The sequence below is a fragment of the Rosa rugosa genome, chromosome 2 (genome assembly GCF_958449725.1).
Source record: "Rosa rugosa chromosome 2, drRosRugo1.1, whole genome shotgun sequence".
NCBI lineage: Eukaryota > Viridiplantae > Streptophyta > Magnoliopsida > Rosales > Rosaceae > Rosa > Rosa rugosa.
In genome coordinates this window covers 4,077,018-4,098,744 of record NC_084821.1, presented here as the reverse complement: position 1 = coordinate 4,098,744, position 21,727 = coordinate 4,077,018, and positions in this window count along the sequence as shown.

Sequence of the window (21,727 nt, the reverse complement as noted above, 5' to 3'; positions counted from 1 at the left end):
GCTCCTTAAGAGCTACTTTATGTGGGATTTCCTTCTAGTTTTCTTTAGCTTAAAAGAATAGTATGTGTGTGTGTATATACCACATATACTAGCTTTTCCTTCTAGTTTTCTTTAGCTTTCATCAACCTTACCATGAATTTTAGCAGACTACAATACATCAAATTTGTTGATATCCACAGAGCCTACTGCCCTCCATGTCTCACATATATTTGAAATGAAGGGGCGAGAGTTTGTGGGTTTTAGGCAGGATGCGTTTACTTTGGACGTGTTTGAAATGCCGCAGGGGTCTGCTTTGGGGTTTGTGTGGGATAAAGATGGCAACATTGTCACCAATTACCACGTGATTCGGGGCACCACTGATCTCAGGTTCGTTGGATTCAAATTCTTGTTCCATTGAAATTGTTAAATGGCTATATATAGTGTTCTGCTACATTAGAATTTTGCAATCCGATGCTTTAATGTATGATTGGTTTAGTTAAGTATGACATGTATGTATTGGTAAGTGGTAAAAAAGTGTGCTAAAGATGTATGAGTTAGCAGCTGAGTTAAGATATATAATGCTCTGAGCATTTTCTTCATTTTAGGCTTCATTTTCACTCTCTCTGTTCTGTATCTTCGACTCCTGTAATTCTTCAATTCTGTTAGTGGATTCAACTTCAAGCTTTCGTATCATGGGCTATACTTTTGGCCTTCAATTTCAGTAAGTTTGTTGCAATTTTAGCCTATAGGTTAGCTAGGATTATAAATTGTAGAAATGTAGTTGATATTATAATTAAACGTACATTTCATTTCAGTATAGTTACAGGGATTGGACTGCAAAAGATTTGTTTGTACGACTCAGATATATGGTTATTTTGTTATTGCTTTTGCCATCTAATGGAATCTTGTTGAAGTGTGAGGTGCTTACGGAACTATATGTTCTATTAATTGTTGGGCTATTCGTATGTAGTGGTTTCATCGTTAAGATAGTACTTTGTACTATGCACTTTTATGTTTCTCCTGTCATGCATGTGTGGGACATCTCTTTGCTAATTAAGGTCATTTCTGTTTGATGGAGATTCATTTGTATTCCTTCTGTTTTCTTTTGCGGTGAAATGGCACTTCTCATGGTTTGCATCTAAAGATATGCTAGCTATTTCCAGGGTCACTCTTGCTGATCAGTTGACTTTTGATGCAAAAGTTGTTGGATTTGATCAAGTCAAGAATGTTGCCGTTTTACATGTTGACGCACCCAAAGACAAACTTTGGCCTACACCAGTTGGTGTCTGCAGACTTGCTAGTTGGTCAAAAAGTGTTATGCTATTGCCAATCCCGTGAGCTTGATTTTACTTCATAATTGCTTCATCCTAGCATTATTGCTATTACTTACTTGGTACAGTAGACATAACTTATCATCAGAAGTTATTGTGATGATGTAGATTTTAGAACAGTATATCACAAAATTGTGCATGAATTATTAGTCAGAACCTTGTGATTTACTGAGATCTCTATTCATTTAAATCACTTAATGTGTTGATTCCTTATCTCTGGAGAATGGGTTCAAAGTTGAATGTATTATTTATTCGACCAAGACAATTAAGAGATACCACATCCTTCCCATATATAAGAAGGTCATCATGCATGCATGGTTATCATTTGAGACATTAGCTGAAGCTGATCCTGGGAGAATAGAGATAGTCACAAGTCGAAAATACCCATTTGGGAACCATATAAAAGAGTGTCTACTGTCTCCACCTCCAAAAGTCGAGTTGAAAGTTGAGGAAACTGAATGTCGGGGGCAAGGGAAACTGAAGCTAGTATAACATTGACTAGGCTATCACAGACACTCCAATCAACAAAACGATCACATTACGCTGATATGGTATAATGGTATATATATTCTATAACAGCTCTACATAATGCCTTCAAATAGTCATGATACAATATAATTTCATGTTATACAATCTGGCCCTACCATTTTATTTGTTATAGATTGTAGGTTCAGAAGAAGATAGCCTGATTCTCTTTCATGTGAGAAAACAAGTTGTGGACAATTTAGAAGCTTACTTTTAGTTGTAGGTTTTTTACAAGATCGAATTCAATTACAATACCAAGGGGTTCTATCAACTAGATATTTCATATTTCTAATATTCAGCCTTTTCCTTTTGGCCTGAGGTGGTTAGGTACTTGGGTATCATTCTGTTTCCACTTCCTAAATTGTGGCTGCAGGGTTGATAAAATCTCGAGGTACGTAGGCTGACAACCAGCTTAATTTTTTCTTCTGTTTGAGAACATGTAGCATGTTAGATGTATCTGTTTGGGTAAGCATACCCAGATCGAGTTTCAGGCACTGTGACTAAGAAAATTGTGCCCTGACAAGTATGTGCGTTATGCCCTGGAAAAGTGATAGGAGCATTTTAATGCGACTTTTTACTTACTTTCCCCTACATTTCTTGCGTTATTTCCTTATTAAAATCCTGTTTAGGAAAGTTTCCATTCTTTGATTGGGAAAGTTCCTAATTGTAGAAAGTTTCCGTTTTGTAGTTTCCATTTCTCATTTTTAGAAAGTTTCCCATTTTAGTTTAGGAAAGTTTCCATTTTTCATTTTAGGAAAGTTTCTATTTTTGGTAACAGTTTCTATTTTCAGGACTTTGGAATAAATGAGCTGAAATGAGCTCATAAATGGAAAGAGGAGCTGCCAACGTTGGAGGGAATGAAGACAAGCCACTAAGGGAAGCACAAATGAGCAGAAATGAAGAAATGAAGCTTTCCTGGTCCAACCAGGTGTCACGCCCCGAATTTTAAATACAATTAAAATCCGAAACATGAATTATACAACTTAATAGAATAACGTTCTGAATTTTTTTCTTTTCCAGAACAAACACGCCTCACACCACTCAAATAAAAATTCTCGAAAACCTCGAGTTATTTATTACATCTCACAATTTACAAAGCTGTAACTGAAACAAATACTCTAACCCGCACGATCTCCGCCTTGATCTTCCTAACCTGTAGGATTACCCGCTACACCATTTTAATTTAATAGTGCACCGGGAATTGGCAACAACACAAAACCCGGTAAGCTTTAAAGCAATCTTTAAAGCTCGTATGAGTAAACAAGAAAGGAAGGTTGATTTTATTAAATCATAATTCTTTTAATCCAAGTAAAACTCAACAGTATTACGTCTGCAAGAGACATCAAAACAATCATGGGAAACCACAAGGAATACATTTTCAAAATTCTCAAATCACAATACACCACACTGGTCCTACAAACCTTCCACCACCTATATCACCACTTTGGTCCACCACGACAACACGTTAGAGCTCTAACTACATCGTTACCTGTTACCTTGGCCTAGGTTCAAGTAATACGACATATTCACTGGGTAACTTAATAACCCTCGAACTTTGGGCCCACAGCCTTCAGAACGATATAATCCGGTTAATATTAAACCGTCGAACTTTGGGCCCACAGCCCTCAGCACACAAACACTCCGGTTATCCTTAACCGAACTTCAGACACACTTATCCTCAGCACCCTACATTCTCCACCTCTAGACATCCCACCATGTCAACCATGAATATCAACATGAACTCATCAATTATGATCATCACATATAAATATGGTATGTCACATCTCAAACCATAATAATTAAATCATCTCAATTTCCACACTCTTCAATGTCACACCATTCCACATATAATCACGTAAATATATATATATATATATATATATATATATATATATATATATATATATATATATATATATATATATATATATACGTAATTATCCTCTCAGGAATAATCACTAATACCAACTATAGTTCACACAAGAAAATCGGGAAATTCATTTTGTATAATTAAATCATTTTACTTACCTATGGACCGTAGTTGATCAAGTCCATATGATTTAAAACAAATATTTATTCCATAAATATTTTCACACAAAAGCGACAAAATAAAGTAATTAAATTTATTCGGTTCGTAATAAGCACTACGTGAGGTTTACTCACCTCGATATTCCCGCTGCGTCTTCAATTCAACACAATATACACCGAAACAGCTCACTCAAGGAAGACCGTCAATCACCTAATCAATCATGACCTTAACTTAGCCAATAACTCAAAAACATACTTAAACGACAATCCAACGGTCGGATTGAAATTAAATGATCATCCAACGGTCTGATCCTCACGGATCGCCTTTTGGATCATCCTCCAAAAATTATCACAAAGATCCAACGGTCAGATCTTCCTGTATCGTACTTACTAACATCTTCACCCATTTATACGAAAATCTGACGGTCCGATTCTCACGAATCGCCGTTCAAATCACTATTTCACAATTATACGAAGATCCAACGGTCGGATCTTCGCCCATGACCACACAAGGCCTCTGGGAAAATCATACGATCAACATATCAAAACTACAAGTCTATCAGACGGTCCGATCTTCACAGATCATGGATCGAACGATCGAAATCGATCGAAATCGTAAAATTCAAAACTAAATCATACGATATCCAAAAATTGCGTATAATATATCAAAATGATCGTATTAAAATATGGAATCTAAAAATGTACAGAAACCATATTTTTGACCCCCGGAGGTGGCCGTAAATGGCCGCCGGAGTTAGTGGCAGAGCTGCCGCCGACCACCGCCAATGGTGTCGGGGCCAAGCTCTTCTTCTTCGTCTCATCAAGCCCAACCACTTTCCTAACTAGCATGAAGTCTGAAAATGAACGGAAGTGTTCGAAATTACCTAGAACAGTCGAGGTGGCCGGAATTTTTCCAGAAACCGGCGAGAATTTGCAGAAACCGGCGAAGCTCCGATCAACGTAAAAATGTCCTCCTTTCGCTTCGATTCCTTCGGGAGACTTGTTCGGAACTTAATGGTGAACTCACTGGTTCAAGAAACACCTAAAACGAAGTCCTGTAACTCGAGATATTTGGATCCCTTGCTCCGTTTCGATTCAAGTCGGGGTTGAACTCCAACCGCCTCTAGAGACAGCGCCGCCGTGAAAGGGTACTTCTGGGAGCTTCAGGATGTTGAGATGAGCTCGAGGATGAAGTTTGGAAAGAATCGGTGCCCAGTAGTGTGAGATATCAAGTTTGGAACCAAATCGGGGTTAAACCGACCTCAAGCTCCACCGCCGTGTACGGTCCACAAGACAGCGAAAGGCTGCCACTGGTAGCTGCGTAAGGAAGAGGCGAAGGCGTAGGACGTGGTCCGGCGTCGTTTGGTGGCCTGTGGTGCGAGAGAGAGATTGGAGAAGTCGTGCTCTGTTTTTCGAATGAGTTTCGAACGAGAAAGAGAGAGAGAGAGAGATAGATAAAAACGGTATAAAATCAAGAGATCCTTCCCACGAGGATAAAGCCGTTCTCTATAATCATGAGATCCTCCCCACGAGGATAAAGTCGTTCTCTATAATCATGAGATCCTCAATCGAGGTTATTACAATCTACCCCCCTTAAAGGAATTTCGTCCCGAAATTCAAGCACCTAATTCCACAGAGAGCTGTGGATACTTCACTTTCATGTCAGACTCTAACTCCCATGATGCATCACCCTCGTCATGATGACTCTACAGCACCTTCACAAGATCAACCTCCTTCCTACGAAGCTTCTTCGTAGACCTATCTAAGATACGAACAGGTTCGACCACAAAGGTCACATCCTCTCTAACCTCTATTGCACCATGATCAATCACATGGGACTCATCTCGGATATACCTCCGGAGCATAGACACATGAAAGACATTGTGTACACCAGACATGCTTATAGGTAAGGCGAGACGATACGCCAAGTCCCCAACCCTTTCCAAAATTTCAAAGGGTCCAACATACCTCGGTGCGAGTTTTCCCTTCTTACCAAATCTCACCACACCTTTCATAGGTGAGACTTTCAAAAACACATGATCCCCCTCATCAAACTCAACTGACCTTCTCTTCAAATCCGCATAACTCTTCTGCCTACTCTGTGCTGTCCGGATCCTGTCTCGAATAGTAGAGATCTTCTCAGTAGTCTCCTGAACGAGTGCAGGACCCAAGAGTCCCTTCTCTCCTACTTCTGCCCAACAAATAGGAGTCCTACATGGCCTACCATAAAGAGCCTCATATGGAGCCATGCCGATGCTGGAATGATAACTGTTGTTGTAAGCAAACTCTACGAGTGGTAGATGATCCGCCCAACTTCCTTTAAGGTCCAAAACACAAGCTCTGAGCATATCTTCCATCACCTGATTTACTCTTTCCGTCTGCCCATCTGTTTGTGGATGAAATGCAGTGCTCATAGCCAAAGATGTGTCAAAAGCCTTATGGAATCTGCGCCAGAACTCCGATGTGAAGCGAGTATCCCGATCAGAAACAATCGTAACGGGCACACCATGAAGCCTCACTATTTCATTCACGTACAACTTACACAATGCATCGCCTGAGTAAGTTTTCGCCACAGGAAGAAAGTGTGCAGACTTAGTCAATCGATCCACAATCACCCAAATCGAGTCATAACCTTGTCTGGACCTAGGCAATCCAGTCACAAAGTCCATGGAAATATCTTCCCATTTCCATACAGGAATCGGCAGTGGTTTCAGCATCCCCGAAGGCTTTTGATGCTCAGCCTTTACTTGCTGACAAGTAAGGCACTTAGACACACACTCGGCCACATCTCTCTTCATTCCATACCACCAAAACTGTCTTCGTAGGTCCACATACATTTTGGTACCTCCTGGATGTATAGTGTATCGAGATATATGTGCTTCCTTCATGACCTCCTCCTTGAGGTTATCAACACTTGGGACATACAATCTTCCACGAAATCTCAACCCTCCATCTGTCCCAATAGCCCACTCGGAAGGGCCCTCCACATTCGGGTTAGCCGTCATCTCAGCAATTCTTGCCTGAGCGAACTCATCAAGTATTTGACCCTGAATGATCCTGGAAACCAAGGTGGACTGCAAGGTGATACTACCAAGAAAGATTTCATGTCCTCGTCCTGTAGGCATAAGATCAAACTCGGATGCAGCTTCCAACATGAGCCACTCCTGCACCAAAAGCGATGCCATGATTACTCGGGGTTTCCTACTCAAGGCATCCGCCACTACATTGGCCTTGCCAGGATGATACTCCAAAGTGAAATCATAATCCTTAATGAGCTCCATCCATCTCCTCTGCCTCATGTTCAACTCCTTCTGGGAGAACAGGTACTTCAAACTCTTATGATCAGAAAAGAGTTCAAACTTCTCACCATATAGATAGTGCCTCCAAATCTTCAAGGCAAAAACTACCGCGGCTAGCTCTAGATCATGAGTAGGATAGTTCCGTTCATGCACCTTCAACTGTCTAGAGCCATATGCAACTAATTTACCATGTTGCATCAACACACATCCTAAACCTTGATGTGAAGCATCACTGTAAATAACTAAACCGCCGCCACTAGATGGAATAGTTAACACTGGAGCTGTAGTCAATCTTGTTTTCAGCTCATTGAAAGCCTTCTCACACTCATCCGTCCATACAAACTGAGTGTCCTTCCTTGTCAATTTGGTCAAAGCCGAAGCAATACCAGAAAATCCTTCAATGAAACGCCTGTAATACCCTGCCAATCCAAGGAAGCTACGGATGTCAGTGACAGTAGTAGGGCGGCTCCAACTCATCACTGCTTCAACCTTCGAAGGATCCATAGAAACTCCCTCCTTTGAAACTACGTGACCAAGGAACTTGACTTCCTCCTGCCAAAAGTCGCACTTCTCAAACTTGGCAAACAATTTCTTCTCTCTCAGTGTCTGTAGCACAATTCGCAAATGCTTCTCATGCTCCTCTGATGACCTTGAATAGACCAAGATGTCATCCACAAACACTATAACAAATTTATCCAAGTAAAGACTGAACGTGCGGTTCATCAAGTCCATGAATGCCGCTGGTGCATTAGTTAGACCAAAAGGCATGACAAGGAATTCAAAATGTCCATACCTGGTCCTGAATGCAGTTTTTGGAATATCCTCCTCCTTCACCCTTAACTGGTGATATCCCGATCTCAAATCAATCTTTGAGAACACAGTAGCCTTTCTAAGCTGATCGAACAAGTCATCAATCCTAGGTAAAGGGTACTTGTTCTTGATGGTCACCTTGTTCAGCTGCCGATAGTCCACACATAATCGAAGTGAATTATCCTTCTTCTTCACAAATAACACTGGTGCACCCCAAGGAGATACACTAGCCTGTATAAACCCTTGAGCCAGTAATCCATCAATCTGAACTTTCAACTCCTGAAGTTCAGCTGGAGCCATTCGATATGGTGCTTTTGATACAGGTGCAGTACCTGGTATCACATCAATGGAGAAGTCCATTACCCTTTTTGGGGGCAACCCTGGTATCTCCTTAAACACCTCTGCATACTCTGAAACTACAGGAATTCCTGTAATCTCAGAAATACTACTTCCTGACTCAATATGAGCCAAAATCCCTGCCCTCATGGAAATGTCGGACCTCAGACAACGGTAATGAAACACTGGTTGTCCAGGAATATGGAAGGACACAATCATTCTAAAGCAATCAATCAATGCATGGTTCGGGCTCAACCAATCCATACCCAAAATCACATCATATGTGTGATCCGGTATCACAATCAATGAAGCAGAAAACTCTCTACCACTTATCCCAATAGGACAATCATCACAAAACATATCCAGTTCAAGAGACACACCGAGAGGTGATGTAACACACAATGATCTAGTAAGAGGCATGGCAATCAATCCCAACACATCCACTACAGAACTAGATATGAAAGAGTGGGAGGCTCCCGTATCAAACAATACTCTAGCAAGATAATTATAAACAGATAAGGTACCTTCCACCCCCGTGCCTCCCTGACCAATGGCGAAGACTCTTGCTGGTGCTGGCGGTAAGAGTCTCTGCTGGTTACCCTGTCCCCCGTCCTTAGGTTGAGTACAGTCTCTAGCCTGATGTCCAATCTGTCCGCATCGAAAGCATGCTCTATTCTTGGGTTTAGTGCAAACCCTAGAAACGTGACCACCCTCACCGCAATTAAAACATCTCAATGGTGCAGTAGGTACAACCTGCCTTATAGGTACGGCCTTAAATAGGGCTGGTGCTATCCTGGCAGGAGCCTAGTGCCGATTGGCTATCCAAGCTGGAGCCTGTGGATGGGAATGGGTCCGCTGTTTCTTCCACGGCCTACCTCCGTGATCCCTGGAACCACTGCTCCCCACAATTGCCTTCCCCTTTCCCAAGGATTCTCTCACAACTCCTCGTTCACTCGTACTCATATTAGTTGCCTGCTCATGGGCCATGGCACTAGCAAAGATTTCTTCCTTGGTGGCTAGCCGAAGAGGATACACTATCTCCCTAATCCTGGAATTTAGTCCTCTCAAGAACTTCTTAGCCAAAGCTCGGGCGTCCAACTGGGGAACGAACCTGTATAACTGGGTGAACCGTGTTTCACACTCTCTCACAGTCATAGTCCCTTGTTCCAGAGTAATGAAATCTAACTCAATTTGCTCCCTTACCTCATCAGGGAAGTACATGTCTTGGAAGAGCTCCACAAAACCGTCCCAAGTCAAAGTAGCCGTATTCACCGTACTCCGCTGACCAGCCCACCATATCCTAGCATCACCCTGAATGAGATAAGCAGCAATCTTCCACTTCTCAGTTTCGGTGCAAATCACCATCTCGAAACAGTTCATCATATTCTCAAGCACGAATCAGCAGCCCAATGATCCACACCCCCTTCAAATGGGGTTGCACCTAACTGTTTGATCTCCTTAACCAGTTTTGCTAAACGAACGGCATCCACTACCTCCACAACTGGCGGAGTAGGCTGTACATCAAAAGAAGACTCTGCATCACTCAAATAAACTTCCTCTAAGGGACGGGTCCTTTCCCCCCTACCACCAATTCTGCCTCCTATTCTGCGCACATTATGGCCTCGCTGTCTATCCATTACCTAAGGTGCATAATATGCTTGGTTAATACACGTATAACACTTAAAACACAGTATATGTCAAATACAAGTCCATATTAACCAAGTCGAAGCTATAGGGAAGGTATTCACGTTCCTATAATGACTTAGCGACCTAAACAACTCCCAACACTCACACATACTCAATGACTTAGTCAATACCGAAGAGCACACGATGGGGATCCGCTGCAGACGGGCCATCACTCGGAAAGTATTGACACATCACCGAATATGTACCTTACGCTCTGATACCAAACTGTCACGCCCCGAATTTTAAATACAATTAAAATCCGAAACATGAATTATACAACTTAATAGAATAACGTTCTGAATTTTTTTCTTTTCCAGAACAAACACGCCTCACACCACTCAAATAAAAATTCTCGAAAACCTCGAGTTATTTATTACATCTTACAATTTACAAAGCTGTAACTGAAACAAATACTCTAACCCGCACGATCTCCGCCTTGATCTTCCTGACCAGTAGGATTACCCGCTACACCATTTGAATTTAATAGTGCACCGGGAATTGGCAACAACACAAAACCCGGTAAGCGTTAAAGCAATCTTTAAAGCTCGTATGAGTAAACAAGAAAGGAAGGTTGATTTTATTAAATCACAATTCTTTTAATCCAAGTAAAACTCAACAGTATTACGTCTGCAAGAGACATCAAAACAATCATGGGAAACCACAAGGAATACATTTTCAAAATTCTCAAATCACAATACACCACACTGGTCCTACAAACCTTCCACCACCTATATCACCACTTTGGTCCACCACGACAACACGTTAGAGCTCTAACTACATCGTTACCTGTTACCTTGGCCTAGGTTCAAGTAATACGACATATTCACTGGGTAACTTAATAACCCTCGAACTTTGGGCCCACAACCTTCAGAACGATATAATCCGGTTAATATTAAACCGTCGAACTTTGGGCCCACAGCCCTCAGCACACAAACACTCCGGTTATCCTTAACCGAACTTCAGACACACTTATCCTCAGCACCCTACATTCTCCACCTCTAGACATCCCACCATGTCAACCATGAATATCAACATGAACTCATCAATTATGATCATCACATATAAATATGGTATGTCACATCTCAAACCATAATAATTAAATCATCTCAATTTCCACACTCTTCAATGTCACACCATTCCACATATAATCACGTAAATATATATATATATATATATATATATATATATATATATATATATATATACGTAATTATCCTCTCAGGAATAATCACTAATACCAACTATAGTTCACACAAGAAAATCGGGAAATTCATTTTGTATAATTAAATCATTTTACTTACCTATGGACCGTAGTTGATCAAGTCCATATGATTTAAAACAAATATTTATTCCATAAATATTTTCACACAAAAGCGACAAAATAAAGTAATTAAATTTATTCGGTTCGTAATAAGCACTACGTGAGGTTTACTCACCTCGATATTCCCGCTGCGTCTTCAATTCAACACAATATACACCGAAACAGCTCACTCAAGGAAGACCGTCAATCACCTAATCAATCATGACCTTAACTTAGCCAATAACTCAAAAACATACTTAAACGACAATCCAACGGTCGGATTGAAATTAAATGATCATCCAACGGTCTGATCCTCACGGATCGCCTTTTGGATCATCCTCCAAAAATTATCACAAAGATCCAACGGTCAGATCTTCCTGTATCGTACTTACTAACATCTTCACCCATTTATACGAAAATCTGACGGTCCGATTCTCACGAATCGCCGTTCAAATCACTATTTCACAATTATACGAAGATCCAACGGTCGGATCTTCGCCCATGACCACACAAGGCCTCTGGGAAAATCATACGATCAACATATCAAAACTACAAGTCTATCAGACGGTCCGATCTTCACAGATCATGGATCGAACGATCGAAATCGATCGAAATCGTAAAATTCAAAACTAAATCATACGATATCCAAAAATTGCGTATAATATATCAAAATGATCGTATTAAAATATGGAATCTAAAAATGTACAGAAACCATATTTTTGACCCCCGGAGGTGGCCGTAAATGGCCGCCGGAGTTAGTGGCAGAGCTGCCGCCGACCACCGCCAATGGTGTCGGGGCCAAGCTCTTCTTCTTCGTCTCATCAAGCCCAACCACTTTCCTAACTAGCATGAAGTCTGAAAATGAACGGAAGTGTTCGAAATTACCTAGAACAGTCGAGGTGGCCGGAATTTTTCCAGAAACCGGCGAGAATTTGCAGAAACCGGCGAAGCTCCGATCAACGTAAAAATGTCCTCCTTTCGCTTCGATTCCTTCGGGAGACTTGTTCGGAACTTAATGGTGAACTCACTGGTTCAAGAAACACCTAAAACGAAGTCCTGTAACTCGAGATATTTGGATCCCTTGCTCCGTTTCGATTCAAGTCGGGGTTGAACTCCAACCGCCTCTAGAGACAGCGCCGCCGTGAAAGGGTGCTTCTGGGAGCTTCAGGATGTTGAGATGAGCTCGAGGATGAAGTTTGGAAAGAATCGGTGCCCAGTAGTGTGAGATATCAAGTTTGGAACCAAATCGGGGTTAAACCGACCTCAAGCTCCACCGCCGTGTACGGTCCACAAGACAGCGAAAGGCTGCCACTGGTAGCTGCGTAAGGAAGAGGCGAAGGCGTAGGACGTGGTCCGGCGTCGTTTGGTGGCCTGTGGTGCGAGAGAGAGATTGGAGAAGTCGTGCTCTGTTTTTCGAATGAGTTTCGAAAGAGAAAGAGAGAGAGAGAGAAACAGATAAAAACGGTATAAAATCAAGAGATCCTTCCCATGAGGATAAAGCCGTTCTCTATAATCATGAGATCCTCCCCACGAGGATAAAGTCATTCTCTATAATCATGAGATCCTCAATCGAGGTTATTACACCAGGAAATCCTGTTCGAAAGAGGAAACTGTGTGACGCAAAACTCCAAAGCCCATCAAGATGAAGTGACATGGCATTTGAGAAGCTTCATGAAGATACTAGAAGATGACATGGCAAAGTTTGACGCAAGGAAGCCCAAAAACTCTTAAGACCTTTGTGGATTTTCAGCAATGGACCAAAGCCCATGGAAACTAGGGTTTTGTGACGTTAAAGAGTCAAAGTTGGAGTAAACCCTATTGTTGCTGTCCAAAGCAAAGAGAGAAATAAGGAGATGGCGTGGAAAAAAAATCAGAAATTAATAAAGATTTCGGTTGGAGATTTTCTAGGGCAATAATTATGGAAAGAAAATATCCTTGGAGACTTATCTTGGGGAATTGCCGTGGAAATCCATGAGATTAAGGAGGGACAACGTGAAACCCTAGCAAAGATGACGCCAAGAGAGATTCAAGGGAGAAATAAAAGGAAAGAGAAAAATGTGGAGACCAAGAAAAGCTCAAAAGGTGTCTAGATACATTCCCTACTTTCTCTAAAGAGTTTTGGTTGAAATTGAAGTGTAAAATCAGAAAATATCTCATATATTTCGGCAACTTAATACAAGGGAGGTATTTTAGAGAGTTTTGATTGGTTGGAACACATCATAGGGCTTACTTGGCAAGCTATCATTGGAGGAAGCTATGTGGAATTATTAAATTAATTCCATGAAAATAAAAGAGAACCACACGGCTTGGAGAGCAAGGAGGCCGTCCTCTATATAAACTCTCTCTCTTGCAACGTCAAAGGTTGCTCTCTTTTACGTTTTACACTTTAGAAAATCAGAAAAATTTCTCTTGTAGCCGTGAGCATCTCTCTCCCTCTCTCCATCCTCTAAGCAAGCTACAGAATTCAAGCAAGGCCGAAGGGAGAAGAAGGAGCCGTGACTATTCCTCCATCGTCCACCATTGAAGACTTGCTTTCAAGCTTCAAGGATCCCAACGAAAATCATCCATTCTCATCTTCCATCCACGGTGTAATTCGACCTCTACTTTGTAACCTTTGTTTGAATTTTGTTGGTCTTGTTTTAGTTGACATTTATGTTTGAACAAAGTTATCAATTCTGAAATTTTATATGATTGAATGAAATTTTCATATTCTTATATTGTGATTCGAGAGTTGCTTATGTGAGTTTGTTTAATTAAATTTGCTTTACAGAAAACTTTTATATGTTTATCTTATTTGGGTCGACACTTATATGATTTGCATGTAATTGGTGCTAGGTTTAAGAACATGAATCAACTTTTTGTTTTGTGTAAACTTGAATCGAAGTAGTAAAGGTTTTGGACAAAAACCGAATTTAATTAAAGAGGATTGCAATTAGGTGGACTTTTTCATACTAAGTTGCATACTTGAGTTGATAGCCTTTCTATGTGCTTAATACGTTTAACATGTCATGATTGACTAGCTTTCTAGGGCTTGATTACATGTTTGATAGGATTAATCTTTGTGCTTTCACTTAGGTTAATTAGCATTGAAAAGTAAAAAATGGGAAATTATTTTCTTTTGAATATTTCACATGATCAACTCCTTTTTCATGACTTAGAAGAACAATATTAGGGTTTAATCGAATTTGATCATAGTTTCGGTTTTGATCTTTGTTCTCTCATTCCATTCGTGTAATTATGTTTTTGTGTTTTATTTGTTTTCTTAACTTAGTTAATTTTCGAAAACCTAAATCAAAACACCCCCCCTTTAATTTCGTAAATATGTGTATAACTTCTTTTAATTTTTGTAAATATTATACTTTGTTTTATTTTAATTGTTTAATTGTCCTACATTGACAGGTGTACCCTCAATCCCTGGAATAGAACGATCCCTACTTGCTTATACTACTAATGACATTTACAGGGTTAAATTATGCGCTTGCTCAAAGCGTATCAAAAAGACTTTGCTATAAGTCGTATAAGCTATATCAATTTTGATGGGAATAGTTATTATAATGATTTTAGTCTCGTAAACCAATAATAATTTAAATCATAACCTATATATGAGGACTAAGATTAGAAGATAGAGCTCAGGTTGCAAGATTATTACCTTGTGTAGTCTGACTTGGATCGTTTAATTTGCATTGCAGCCCCTATAGCGCAACAGTTCTCCTGCCAAATCCCCAACAAGGAAAGCTGATTGTTTAAGGCTGATCTTATATTTGAAGAATACAGTAAAGTCCCTGCCCTGATATTTCTAGTTTCCATCACTCTACAAGTTACAATACATTGACTTGTATAATCCTGAGTTATTATATATATATATATATATATATATATATAGGTTAACTACAAACTAGTTTTGGAGCAGCTATTTAGGGATCTTATACATATTTAACTAGTGCATGTCTGTGGTTATGATATTTAAGGCTTTTGAGTTCAATCCTGAAGTTGTGCTTCATTATATATAGTTATGGATTTTGGTCTTACATCGATCCGATTCAAAGTTGAAGTGGGAGTAAAAACGCAAATTTATTGTTTTCTTGTAGTTTTGAAACAACAATCCGTAGTTGTAAAACAGTACATGTGCTTTTGCTATATTTATATTATCTTGTATTTTTTATGCAATTGTTGAATCTTTTTTTTTATTTAGAAAGTTTGTATCCTGAGATTTTTCTGAATTATCAATAAAGTCTAATCTTCTTCAACTTAAAAAAAAAAAAAAAAAAAAAAAAAACACGCGAATTTACTGTTTTGCCCTTGCTCTCTGCTCTCTTTTGCTGTTGTGCCCCTGCTATCTCATTTGTCCGTATATCGCTTGCCCTGCTTCGAACTGAAGTGAGATAGAGATTCTACACCCACTCGAGTTGGTTGCGCAGAACCAGAACCTGAGGAAGGAGAAGAATCGCCCAGACTATTTGGTTTGATCCATTCTGAGTCCTTGATATTACTCTGAAGAAGAATCACCCAGATGGTTTTGCTGCGTTTTGTGGATGCATGCATGTCATCTTCTTCGAAACCAAGCATCAATTTGATCTGAATTGGATGCTTCTGCTCTAAGTTCAGGTTTTGAGGAAGAAGCTATCTTCACCGTTGTGACTGCAGGTACTTCCTGCTGTTTCTTCAATACTGCTTCTAATTAAGTTTGTGCTTTGTAATCTCTGTATTATCTGCAGTGATTGATTCTATGCTTTCCCGCATGAAATTTTGATTTTTTTTTTCTGTCGATAGAATGCGCTTTCGTGGAAATTGTTCTTACTTGCCTCCGATATTCTTTGCCTTGTTAGTTAAGGTCAACCTCCTGAACTCATTGTACGTTATTGGTGATGGGCCAGTCCCTGGGCCAGTCCCTCCTTAATTGGAGGAGAGAAAGAAAGAAAGCAGGAGACAAAGAAAAGTAGCAGAAAACAGGGAAAAGGAAAAGTAGCAGAAGACAGGGAAAAGAGAAAAACCTGCAGCCGGCTTTGGAGAGAGAGCTGGAGAGAGAGTGTGGGATATATAATCCCATATCGGCAGTCGAAGAAGCACAAGGAGAAAAGAAGGCAGAAAGAGAGTGCAGAAACCAAAAGAGGCAGAGAGCCCAAACTACAAACAGTGTGAGAAAAACATCTTCATCCAAGTAGAGAGTGAAGAGTGTTTTACTGCATGTTGAGAGTGTAGTTGTGGTTAGGCAGAAAAACAAGTGTGAGAGAGAGTTTCCTTCACGTAGTGTTCTTGAAGCTGTGTATCTCTTGTACCCACATTATCATAGTGGAAGTTCTTGTTGTTGCTGCCCCGTGGACGTAGGCATTTTGCTGAACCACGTTATATCCGGTGTTCACTTTCTTTTACTCATTTTATTTCCTTGCATATTTATCCTTTTGTGGTTGGAGTTGTTATTTCCATTCTATTACTTTTCCCAACAGTGGTATCAGAGCTCTTGGTTCGTGAGGTGTTAGAATGGAAAGTTCACGGAGTACCATGATCCGACTCAACCACTCTAATTGGATTACATGGAAGCCGAGAATGGAGGATATTCTCTATTGCAAAGATTTGCATGAGCCAATCGTAGGAGAGGAGGCCAAGCCGGAAGGAACTTCAGTTCCGACCTGGACGAAGATGAACCGCAAAGCCATCGGTCATATCCGCGAATGGGTGGATGACAGTGTATTCCACCATGTGTCTAATGAAACCAATGCACATGAATTATGGCTGAAGTTGACGTCCTTGTTCGAGAAGAAGACTGCTGCCAAGAAAGCATTTCTAATCAAGGAGCTCGTAAACATGAAGTACAAAGATGGTGTTAGAGTGACCGAGCACCTCAACAACTTCCAAAGTACAATCAATCAATTGGCCACGATGGACATGAAGATTGATGACGAGTTGCAAGCCTTGTTGCTATTGGGATCATTGCCGGACAATTGGGAGACCTTTGTTGTAACTGTAAGTAATTCTGCTCCAGATGGCGTATTGTCTATGGATAATGTTAAAAATAACATGTTGAATGAAGAAACTAGAAGAAAAGCTTCAAGCTCGGACAATAGCCAAGTCTTTGTGACAGAGTATAGAGGAAGGAGCAAAAGCAGGGGACCCAAAGGCCATGGAAGGAGTGTGAGCAGATCCAGGACAAGATTCAATGGAAAATGCCATCATTGTGGTATTTTTGGCCACATGAAGAGGAATTGCAACAAGTTGAAGAAGGATCCGAAGGAGGGTCGAGATGGCAATACACATCAACCGAACGATGACACGAGAAACACTGCAGCTTCCGTGTCTCATGATAAATGTGAGTTCCTTTGTCTTGAAGGTGAATGCTTACATGTTGATGATTGTCCAAGTGTTGCATGGGTCGTTGATTCTGGAGCCTCTTTCCATGCTACTCCACACTTGGAGTACTTCACTACATACCAAGGCGGTGACTTTGGGACGGTGAAGATGGGCAACGATGGTTACTCCAAGATTTCAGGAATTGGAGATATTTGTTTTGAGACCGATTTGGGCAACAAGCTTATGTTAAAAGATGTTAGACATGTTCCGGGTCTACGTTTTAATTTGATGTCAACCGGTGTGCTTGACCGACAAGGTTTTCATCATCATGGAGGTGATCAAAAGTGGAGGCTTACCAAGGGATCATTGGTGGTTGCTAGAGGGAAAATGTGTTGCACCCTCTATAAGACATATGGCAAAATATGCAAAGGAGAGTTGAATGTTGCAGACGACTCTTCTCCAAGTTTATGGCACAAGCGACTAAGTCATATGAGTGAGAAGGGATTGCAAGTTTTGGCAAAGAAGTCTCTAATTCCCTTTGCCAAAGGTACCTCACTTGACTTATGTGATTATTGTTTATTTGGTAAACAACATAAAGTTAGTTTCACAAGAACATTTACAAGGAAAGAAAATGTATTAGACCTAGTACACTCAGATGTATGTGGCCCCATGGAAGTTGAATCAGTAGGTCATAATAAATATTTTGTCACTTATATTGATGATGCTTCACGAAAGGTTTGGGTTTATTTGTTGAAAACAAAAGACCAGGTGTTTCAAACCTTTAAGGAATTTCATGCCATGGTGGAGAGGGAGACAGGAAGAACCCTCAAATGTATCCGTAGTGACAATGGCGGAGAATACACTTCGAACGAGTTCAGAGATTATTGTTCGAAGCATGGCATCAAACACGTGAAGACAATTCCTGGCACCCCACAACATAATGGTGTAGCAGAAAGGATGAACCGCACCATTCTAGAAAAAGTGAGAAGCATGCTGAAGACGGCCAACCTGGCAAAGAAGTTTTGGGGCGAAGCAGTGACAACCGCATGTTACCTTATTAACCGAACACCATGTGTACCGTTGGGCTTGGAGACTCCCGAAGGCGTATGGACCGGTAGAAGCGCTTCATATTCCCACTTGAGGGTGTTTGGGTGCAAAGCATTTGCACATGTGCCAAAGGAGCAAAGATCAAAGCTGGATGACAAGGCCATGCCGTGTATCTTTCTTGGATATGGCAATGAAGAGATGGGCTACCGGTTGTGGAATCCAAAGACCAAGAAATTATTCAGAAGCAGAGATGTGGTGTTTCATGAAGGTCAAACCATTGCGGATTTTGACAAAAATGAAGTAGAACATGCAGACCAGCTCACCTACGATTCATCACCGCTTCAAGAAGAACCTAGTGACAAAGCTCAAGATATGGTAAATGAAGATATTCCTGATATGGCGGAAGCAGAAGCAGCAGAACCTGAAGATAATGATCAGGGGGAGCCAAATCAGGAGGAGCAGCTAGAAAATGCCCAAGTACCAGTTCGAAGATCCAACAGAGAGCCAAAGCCAAATACCAAGTATCATTCTTCACAATATATATTGGTGACTAGTGATGGAGATAATCCATATTCCAGATACATTCTGTTGACCAATGATGGAGAGCCTGAATGCTTTGAGGAGGCAAAGACTCATGCAGACTGTGATAAATGGATGTTGGCGATGAAGTCTGAAATGGAGTCCTTATTGAAGAATGACACCTACGAATTGGTGGAGCTTCCTAAAGGCAGAAAATCACTCAAAAATAAATGGGTGTTCAAGTTGAAGAGAGACGAGAATGAACAGTTGACAAAGTTCAAGGCTCGCTTGGTAGTGAAAGGTTTTGGGCAGAAGGAAGGAATAGATTTTGATGAGATCTTCTCACCAGTTGTCAAGATGACTTCTATCAGAATTATTTTGGGCATGGCAGCTAGCATGGATCTTGAGGTGGAGCAGCTAGATGTGAAAACGGCATTTCTTCATGGTGATTTGGAAGAAGAAATATACATGGAGCAACCAGAAGGTTTCGAGGTCGAGGGAAAGGAGCACATGGTTTGCAAGTTGAAGAAAAGTCTATACGGGCTTAAGCAAGCGCCAAGGCAATGGTACAAGAAATTTGACTCATTCATGGTGGGTCATGGATACAAGAGAACTGATGCAGATCCATGTGTGTATCTCCAGCGGTTTACTGGAGGTAACTTCATTATTTTGTTGCTCTATGTTGATGATATGTTGATAGCGGGCAAAGATATTTCTGTGATTCGCAAGTTGAAAGCAGATTTATCAAAGTCATTTGATATGAAAGACTTAGGGCCAGCTAAGCAGATTTTGGGCATGGAGATTACTCGTGACAGGCAGGCGAAGAAATTGTGGCTGTCACAAGAGAGGTATGTTGAACGGGTGCTTGAAAGGTTCAACATGAAAGAAGCTAAGTCAGTAAGCTCACCTCTAGGTAATCATTTCAAGTTAAGCAGATTATTATGTCCAACCACACAAGTAGAGAAAGACAAGATGGCAGGTATCCCTTACTCATCAGCTGTTGGTAGTCTTATGTATGCCATGGTATGCACTCGCCCTGATATTGCACATGCAGTTGGTGTTGTTAGTAGATATCTTTCTAATCCTGGCAGAGAGCATTGGGAAGCTGTCAAGTGGATACTCAAATATTTGAGGGGCACCTCAAAGTTGTGTTTATGTTTTGGTGGATCAGAACCAATCTTGGAAGGTTTTACAGATGCAGATTTGGCAGGAGACCTTGATAATCGAAAGTCCACTTCTGCATACTTATTTACATTTTCTGGGGGAGCTGTGTCATGGCAGTCCAAGCTACAGAAGTGTGTTGCATTATCCACCACAGAATCAGAGTACTTAGCAGCAAATGAAGCTGGCAAGGAAATGATATGGCTGCAAAGGTTCGTTCAAGAGTTGGGTGTGAAGCAGGAAAATTATGTGGTACATTGTGATAGTCAGAGTGCTATTCACTTGAGCAAAAATTCAATGTATCATCCTCGCACTAAGCACATTGATCATCGGTATCATTGGATCCGAGATGCAGTGTCAAAGAAGTTTTTCCAGTTGAGGAAAATCCACACCAACAAGAACATTTCAGATATGTTGACCAAAGTTGTTCAACAGCAAAAGTTTGAGTTTTGCAGAAGCGCGTCAGGACTGACGCATCCCTCCATCTAAGTCGGGAGGGGGAGATTGATGGGCCAGTCCCTGGGCCAGTCCCTCCTTAATTGGAGGAGAGAAAGAAAGAAAGCAGGAGACAAAGAAAAGTAGCAGAAAACAGGGAAAAGGAAAAGTAGCAGAAGACAGGGAAAAGAGAAAAACCTGCAGCCGGCTTTGGAGAGAGAGCTGGAGAGAGAGTGTGGGATATATAATCCCATATCGGCAGTCGAAGAAGCACAAGGAGAAAAGAAGGCAGAAAGAGAGTGCAGAAACCAAAAGAGGCAGAGAGCCCAAACTACAAACAGTGTGAGAAAAACATCTTCATCCAAGTAGAGAGTGAAGAGTGTTTTACTGCATGTTGAGAGTGTAGTTGTGGTTAGGCAGAAAAACAAGTGTGAGAGAGAGTTTCCTTCACGTAGTGTTCTTGAAGCTGTGTATCTCTTGTACCCACATTATCATAGTGGAAGTTCTTGTTGTTGCTGCCCCGTGGACGTAGGCATTTTGCTGAACCACGTTATATCCGGTGTTCACTTTCTTTTACTCATTTTATTTCCTTGCATATTTATCCTTTTGTGGTTGGAGTTGTTATTTCCATTCTATTACTTTTCCCAACAATTGGTGGTGTGGCTGCTCTGCTTTTTGGACCGACAAGTTACCTGAAGTGGGCACTATCAACAGCTTCCAATAGGTAGGCTTCTCTATCTGCATCTGTTTTGTAGTTTACAAAATGAATGAAAGTTATTGCCTTTGTGGTATGCATATGAGGAAATAAGGAAAAAAAATCGAAGATATTTAATTCTATTGATACAAGTTTTATATTATGCAATTGGGTGCTTAAGTTGATTGAACTACTTGGCTGCACCATAAACAGGGGAGTAATTAGAAAGAAAAGGAATTTACTTATTCTAAGCTTTAACTGGTAGAAAGAAGGCCAGTTCTAGCTTCGAACT